The sequence below is a fragment of the Schistosoma haematobium genome, chromosome 4, assembly GCF_000699445.3.
Source record: "Schistosoma haematobium chromosome 4, whole genome shotgun sequence".
NCBI lineage: Eukaryota > Metazoa > Platyhelminthes > Trematoda > Strigeidida > Schistosomatidae > Schistosoma > Schistosoma haematobium.
This window is the reverse complement of record NC_067199.1, coordinates 41,713,984-41,722,425: the sequence shown is the minus strand read 5'-3', so window position 1 is coordinate 41,722,425 and position 8,442 is coordinate 41,713,984.

Sequence of the window (8,442 nt, the reverse complement as noted above, 5' to 3'; positions counted from 1 at the left end):
TCCACAGCCCATTACATTCACTCTCAGAAAAGAAACTCATGTTATCTTCACTTACCTTAATTCTATTTCAACTCTTTCTCAACAAGATGTAAAATATACATGACAAGTTTATTTACTGAATGCGAGAAAGTCAACATTTGACCTCATTTCATATTATTCTTTAACATTTACACTTTTTGTAATTGAAAATGATTAGTTAATTGTGACAGTTATTTTTCATAACATACTGAAGGAAATTCATTATTTGTTTTTTGTGTGTGCGAGCGTTTATCGCATTAACTGGAATGGAATGACTTGGAGAAAATTCACCGAAAATACATTTTATTAAGGCATGGTAACAGTATCAATGAAGACAAGAAAATTTTTCGTTTTTGAGGTTAACACAAAATGAAAAATTTACCATATTTATGACTGATCAGATTCCTTGTGCTGTTTGACAATCATGTTCTTGTCCTTAATGGGATGACAAAACTAAACACGGGTACAAAAACATAATGTTACAAAAATTAATTTAACAAAATTCATGTAAGTTAGAACTAAACTCTCTTATTAGTCAACTTGACCCACATTTTTTGGTTACACGGTTATATTTAGTTAGCGGATTTTTTGAAAATGTTCATTTTTGAAATAGTTATTGTTTGGGCTGAAATAAATTTTGGTGTTCCACTGAATAATAATAGATAGATAACGGATGTTTCGCTTTACTTTGTAATTATTAAACGATGAGCACAAATCTGATCAAATGGGCAATCGAATCTATGAACTTATTTGGTGATGTGTGAGTAAATTGATACAGCAATATATTGATTGATAAATTAACTGTGATTCCCACCTTATGTAAAACGAATATGATCTTGATCCTGTCTTTGATTAATAATTCCTAATAGTCTAAATGAATCAGAGCTGCATGCTGTTTTGACGGCACCCTTTCCTAACCACAAAGGTAGGTGTTTACTTACTCGTTCGCTCAGTCGTCTGGTATTGCGCCCAATATAGCTTTCTCCATAGGAGCAGCTGAATTCGTAGATACACATAGATGTGGCAGAATCAGCAACTTATCTTTTGGTTGAGGAGTCACGATAGATGGGGTCGAATACGATAGGCAGCGGTTAGCTTCATTAAACGTTCTCTTAACTGCTCTAGTTAGTCTATCTCTTAGCACATTACCAGCTACATCTCCATTGAATTGTTGTATCGGGAAGCAGGGTTACGTACTTGCCGTTAATGTCGCTATTTTCTTGTTTGTTACATGCAAAGGTTTCTTCTGGAAACCTTGTGGATAACCCATTTCAATCAAAATATTATGTGTAGGTTCTAGTTCCTTGTTTATTTTATCGACTGAGTATATATTCCTAGTTCTATTTGCAAGAAATTTAACTAGATTTCTCTTAAAATGTATGGATACAAAGCTCAAGGAATGTGTGTACTGGCTTGCTGAAGAACTTTACCTATAATAAAGCAGTTAAGAGAACGTTTAATGAAGCTAACCGCTGCCTATCGTATTTGACCCCATCTATCGTGATTCCTCAACCAAAGGATAAGTTACTGATTCTGCCGCATCTATGTGTATCTACGAATTCAGCTGCTCCTATGGAGAAAGCTGTATTTGGTGCAATACGAGAAAGCTGAGCGAACGAGTAAGTAAACACCTTCCTTCGTGGTTAGGAGAGTGCACCGTCAAAACACTACACAGCTCTGTTCTATCACACTTGATCTATAGCGTTTATGTAGTAGACAGAAATATGTCATTTAAAGAGTTATATTCTATCCCCACCAGTTTTCCTTAAAATGTTCGATCCCGTTTCTTACATATTGCAGAAGCTATAGGAATTCGAGCTAACAATCCAAGTTCTTGTATTCATAATAAAATTTCAATACCCTCGTCTCTTCTTTGGCCGAATCAGATCTAATAAATGACTTTATTCGTTTATTATTATTTTCCACACTCTTTGTTCGTTGATTTTTCTCCAACCCCTTTTCTCAAATATACACTTCACTGTCCAATTATCTGAACATCCCTTAATGCATAATCTTATGATTTTTAATGAATATTATTTCAGTGTTTATTTTTTAAGTCATCGACCTACTTCCTGTTATGAAACATTGATTCAAGCCTTTATTATTTTCACCACAACTAGTACACCTGACATCACACTATCAATTTTTTTAATTTTTACTTATTATGCTTATTTATGTAATTTATGGTGACATATATTCAGTGATTTTTTGTAACAACAAAAATAAAAACCACATTTTTTCTCTAATTTGTCACACTTTATTTGTAACCACATTTTTATCCAATATCTGTTGTTTTGCTGTATCACTTGTTAAAAAGACGATGATAATTGTTTCGATGAATGATATACACTTCTACTACCGGGTTGTTTAAAATATAGAACAATACCTACGCCGTTTGTTCTTCTGTTTTATTGGCCACCGTTTTGATTGAAGACTATAATAGTATTATAACATCATTATAGGCCTTCCGACTCAACGTTGGCCTTTTGGCACGGATTACTATTGTATAATACTATTGGACTCCGTCTTCCTCATTACGTCTTCGGTGCAGTCACTTGCAGAAGAACACCTGTCAATCAAGTGAACTCAGTTTGTGGTCGTTGTCCTCACGAGGCAGTTAACAAGTAACATTCATTCTATAGTAACTGTTAGCGTCTGTTTTGTTTAATATACCTTTTGTATTGCTAACGGTATTTTATTACCTTTGTTTTTACTAACAGACAGACATCTAGGTTTCTTAATTATTAATTTGTTTTGGTATATCAGTGTTAACCTAATGTATCAATATATTTTGTGTAAGCTCCTTTTGTTTGGGGACCACCACAAATTTGGTGAGCCCGTAAATTTTTTTTCTCTCGCAACTACTTTTGAGTTCACTTACAGACATTACGGCGTTGTTTTACCCTTGGTAGTTTTTAAATTTTCTTATATTCGTAATGTACTCAATCGAAACTGAAGGCATTAGCCAGGATAACATTTCAGCAGGGCTACATGCTCTAAATTTGATAAATGTGCCCCCATTCAGCCGATTAAATCCTTGCATTTGGTTTGCGCAAGTAGAAGTACAATTTCAGCGTCGCAACATACGCTCACAGGCATCTAAATACTCTTTTGTGCTTGGATTACTACCCACTGAAGTTGCATCTGAGGTGTCAGATTTGATAGATAATATTCCTGCACGTAATCCATATGATCAATTGAAGCAGGCAATTATTCAACGTACCTCATTATCTGATGAAAAGAGATTACGGCAATTACTACACGAATGTGAGCTAGGCGACAAATCACCGTCTCAATTATTACGACACATGAGACAATTAGCTGGCCCTTATAAATTTGATGACGCCTTCCTCAAGGAGATTTGGCTACAACGTTTGCCAACAGTAGTTAGGCAAATTCTTTGCGCCTCTAGCCAACCATCAGATTTAGAAAGTCTTGCTAGCATGGCGGATAAAATTTTAGAAGTTACACCCTGTACTACACCTTACGTACAGGCAATATTAGAAACTTCGAACGATAAGCAAACTCCCACCATAGCATCGTTAACTGCTGAACTAGGCGAACTACGAGCACAACATGAACGAACTGTCGCCACTCTTGAAAATAAACTGGATGCATTACAATTATTAATCTCCAACTTCACATCTACAAGACCTCGCTCTAGTTCTCGAGGGAGTAAGAATCGAGATAACTCAAAAGGAAACAAAAACGAAGAACAACATATGTTGGTACCATGAAAAATATGGTGACAAAGCTAGGAAATGTGTTACGTCTTGTAAATTTTTCAAGTCATTTTCCTCACCAAAACGTGTCAACCAAACCATGGTAGCGACAAATGTTTCTGGTCGTGCGCCTACTCGTCTTTTCCACGTTCTTGATAAAACTTCAGGGTACAAATTCTTAGTAGATACTGGAGCTGAAGTTAGTGTCATCCCAGTTACCTTAGCCAATAAACCTATTGCTAAGAGTGGAAAATATACCCTAAGGGCAGCTAATAAAACCGAAATAAAGACATTTGGCGAACAATTTCTAACATTAGACTTGGGAATTAGACGTAATTTAACCTGGGTGTTTATTATTGCGGATGTCCGTCACCCTATACTAGGTGCAGATTTTCTCAGTTTCTACAATCTACTAGTTGACGTTAAGAGAAGAAAACTTATTGATTCCTGCACGAACCTTCAAATTCAGGGAATTCAGTCGGACTACCACATACATAGTATTAAAATTGACACCCCAGGGAACGACATATTCGCCACCATTCTATCTAAATTTCCCAAAATAACGAAACCAGACTACAGTGAAAACAATGTCCAACATTCTGTAGTACACCGGATCATCACAAAAGGTCAACCAACTTCGGCACGTCCACGCCGATTACCACCAGACAAACTGAATGTTGCAAAAGCTGAGTTTGATCATATGATGCAGCTAGGTATAATACGTCCGTCAAGTAGCCCCTGGGCATCCCCACTCCACATGGTGCCCAAGCGAGACCAAGATTGGCGACCTTGTGGTGATTATAGATCATTGAACAACCTAACATTACCGGATCGCTACCCAATCCCTCATTTACATGATTTTTCTCTCACTTTACATGGCAAGCAAATTTTTTCTAAAATTGATCTTGTGCGAGCGTACCACCAGATCCCAGTAGCATCCGAGGACATAGCAAAAACAGCCATTTGGTTTGTTTTAATTCCTAAGAATGCCTTTTGGATTAAAGAACACCGCACAAACATTTCAACGATTTATGGATGAGGTTGTAACAGCTCAGGTTGGTTGGTTAAGAGTTGACCCCAAACAACCAAGCATATGCCAAAACAGTACTGTTCAAGTATTCATTCACTTCCTTATTTTTTATAAGCGTTATATTCCCTATTATCTTATGTTGAGAGCCTTTGTTTGTCTGAACAGATAATTCCACGCTCCACTGTGACTGCGCGAGGATCGAAATAAAGACCTATTCACTACTTCTCTGGTTTCTTCTATCAATAGCACGAGGGTTACCTTAAGGCACGAAATTGGTGAGCCCTTTTTGAACACAAATTTAACCTCATTTCTGTTACTAACATTTTTTTTACTTAATCATAAAAGTAGACCTGATTATCCGTAAACTAAGTTGAGTATATAACTAGTTTATTCTGTATTATCTTAAGTTATTCGTGTTATAGTAACCACTTTTCGTGCTAACTTTATTGCTATATTTGTCACATACCTCATGTCAGACCCAATAGAAACCCATAATCTGGAGGATTTGTCACCAGTGGAGATAGACACTGTTATGACTACGAAATCCCGACTTCCAGAATTTGATCGTAGTGATCCTGAGTTGTGGTTTGCTCAACTAGAGCATTATTTCACGAGACACAATATCAAATCTGAAGGGATTCGCTATCGAGACTTGTGTTCTATCCTTCCTCCCTCAGTCGCCAAAGAAGTCCGTGACTTGATTTTAGATCCACCATCACCACAACCATACACCATCTTAAGACGAGAGATAATGAACCGTTTATCATTATCAGATGGTCAAAGAATCCAAAGACTTTTCCAAGGTGAAACACTAGGTGATCGGTCGCCGTCACAGTTTTTACGTCACCTCCAAGTCTTAGTGGGTGACAACACAGTGGGTGAAGCAGTCCTAAAACAAGGATGGATACAAGCTCTCCCATGCTACGTCCAACACTGTTTGGATGCACAAGATCCTGAAACCTCATTATCTCATTTAGCGCGTATAGCCGATAGAATAATGGAAAGAGGTCCTCCAACTGGGTCAGACACAATAAATCACACACAAAAGTAGAATCAGCAAAACACCCGGTCACAGAACGACTCATTACGACTGTTAAGAGTGTCACTGAGGCTGTCGTCAGAATGTAAATGGGTGATAGAAACAGGAGCAGGTGACCACAACGACCACGATCCAAGTGACAAATGTGCAGACAATCTGGGCAGTTTTGTTGGTACAACTGGAAGTTTGGTGTCAACTCAACCAAGTGCATGCAACCATGCTCCTGGCTTAAGCATAATTCGAAGACAGCGGGAAACGAGTAACCCCTGCACAGGTCGCGACGACTGAGAAGGTGCGCCTAAACAGTCGCTTGTTTTATGTTACAGACAGAAACTCTGGCTTGAATTTCTTCGTGGATACTGGCGCTGCTCTTAGTATCCTCCCACAAAATGAAACTGAACTGAGTCGAGATATGTCCACAATTTCACATCAAGCTGCAAATGAAACGAAAATCGCGACATTTGCGCAGAAAACGTCAACCCTAGATTTGCGCATCACGAGGCAATTCACTTGAGTTTACACGGTAGTCGACTTACATCTGGCAATACTGGGGATGGACTTTCTAGAGAGATACGAATTTCTAGTTGACACCAAGAAACGGCGATTAACACTAAAAGAAACTTCGTATTACACAAAAGGCAAAGAAAGTCACATCAGCTCTCTTAACTTGATTCAAACTCCTCCAGTAACAACAGCGAAATTCCAAGATATACTCGCGGAATTTCCAAACTTAACTAAACCAAACCCACAGCCTTCCAAAGACAAACTAAAAGTAAGTCACACTATCAAAACCGAAGGTGCACCGGTTTTTGCAAAACCCAGGAGACTAGCACCAGATAAGCTCAAAATCGCTAGGGCCGAGTTTGATTATATGCTACAACTGGGTATTATCCGTCCCTCTGATAGTCAATGGGCATCCCCTTTGCATATGGTCCCAAAGAAGAATGAAGGTGACTGGCGACCGTGCGGGGATTACAGAGCCCTCAACCGTCAAACCGTACCAGATAGATACCCAATACCACATATCCAAGATTGCACAAGCGGTTTACAGGGTATGAACATATTCACTAAAATTGACTTAGTCAGGGCATATCACAATATCCCAGTGGCTGATGAAGATATCCCCAAGACAGCTATTACAACACCCTTTGGCTTCTCAAAAAGACTCGCTCCAGCAGAGACAAGGTATTCTACCTTCGGGCGAGAACTTCTTGCAATCTACCTAACCATTAAACACTTCCGACACATGTTAGAAGGCAGGGAATTCATAGTCTTTACGGATCACAAACCACTAACGAATGCGCTAACAGCGAGAGCTGATAAATACTCACCTCGAGAAGTCCGACACCTTGACTATATATCACAGTTCACAAGCGATATCAGACATGTCAAAGGTCAGGACAATCAGGCGGCAGATGCTTTATCCAGACTAGAAATGAACGTGCTACAGCAGTCTACAGTAAACTTCGAGACGTTAAGACACGAACAAGAGCAGGACCTAGAATTACAAAACCTACTTAAAACAAACAATTCAAGTCTTAATTTAAAACAATTCCCATCACCTATCGATGGTATTCTAATTTATTGTGACACGACCAAGGCAATGCCGCGACCTTTCGTTCCCAAAAATATGCGAAAGTTGATATATAATAACTTTCATTCTTTGTCTCATCCTGGCGCGAAAGCTTCAACAAAACTAATCAATGCCAGATATATATGGCCGAATTTACAGAAGGATGTACACAAATGGGTTAGAGAGTGTTCAGCATGTCAACAATCAAAGATTAGTCGTCACACAAATTCACCCATAGGTGTTTTCTCGCAACCAGATGCACGTTTTGCCCATGTGCATATCGACTTGGTAGGTCCTTTACCACGTTCAAACGGTTTTAATTATCTTTTTACATGCATAGATCGATTTACCAGATTCCCTATAGCCATCCCGATAGCGGACATCACAGCGGAAACAGTAGCCAAAGTCTTCATGCAGAACTGGGTAACCATTTTTGGTACACCCATAACAATAACGACGGATAGAGGAGCGCAATTCGAATCCGAACTATTTAATAACTTGGCTAAACTTCTAGGCTCCAATAGGATACGCTGCACTGCATATCATCCTCAGGCTAATGGGATGGTAGAACGTTTTCACCGTCAACTAAAAACCGCCCTTATATCTCACTCAAACCCCAATCAGTGGACAGAATTCCTACCGTTAGTTATGTTGGGAATACGAACATCTGTCAAAACTGACGCACAGTGTTCAGCTGAGGAACTGGTTTTCGGAACAACTCTGAGACTAACAGGTGAATTTATTAACCCTAATACTAACAGTCAAAAACTTAATTTAGAAAATTATGTAGATCAACTGCGGGACCACATGTCTAAAATTAAGCCGATTAATACTCGCGAACAATCGCGCGCCGTATATATACCTAAAGACCTAAGCAATTGCACGCACGTCTGGATAAGATGTGACAAAATAAAAGCACCACTCAGTCCTCCATTTGAAGGTCCTTTCAAAGTCGTCTCAAGAAAATCTAAATATTTCGTGATAGAAAAACATGGAAACATCGACACAGTAATTATTGATAGGCTAAAGCCGGCTTATCTAGATCATGAACCACCATACG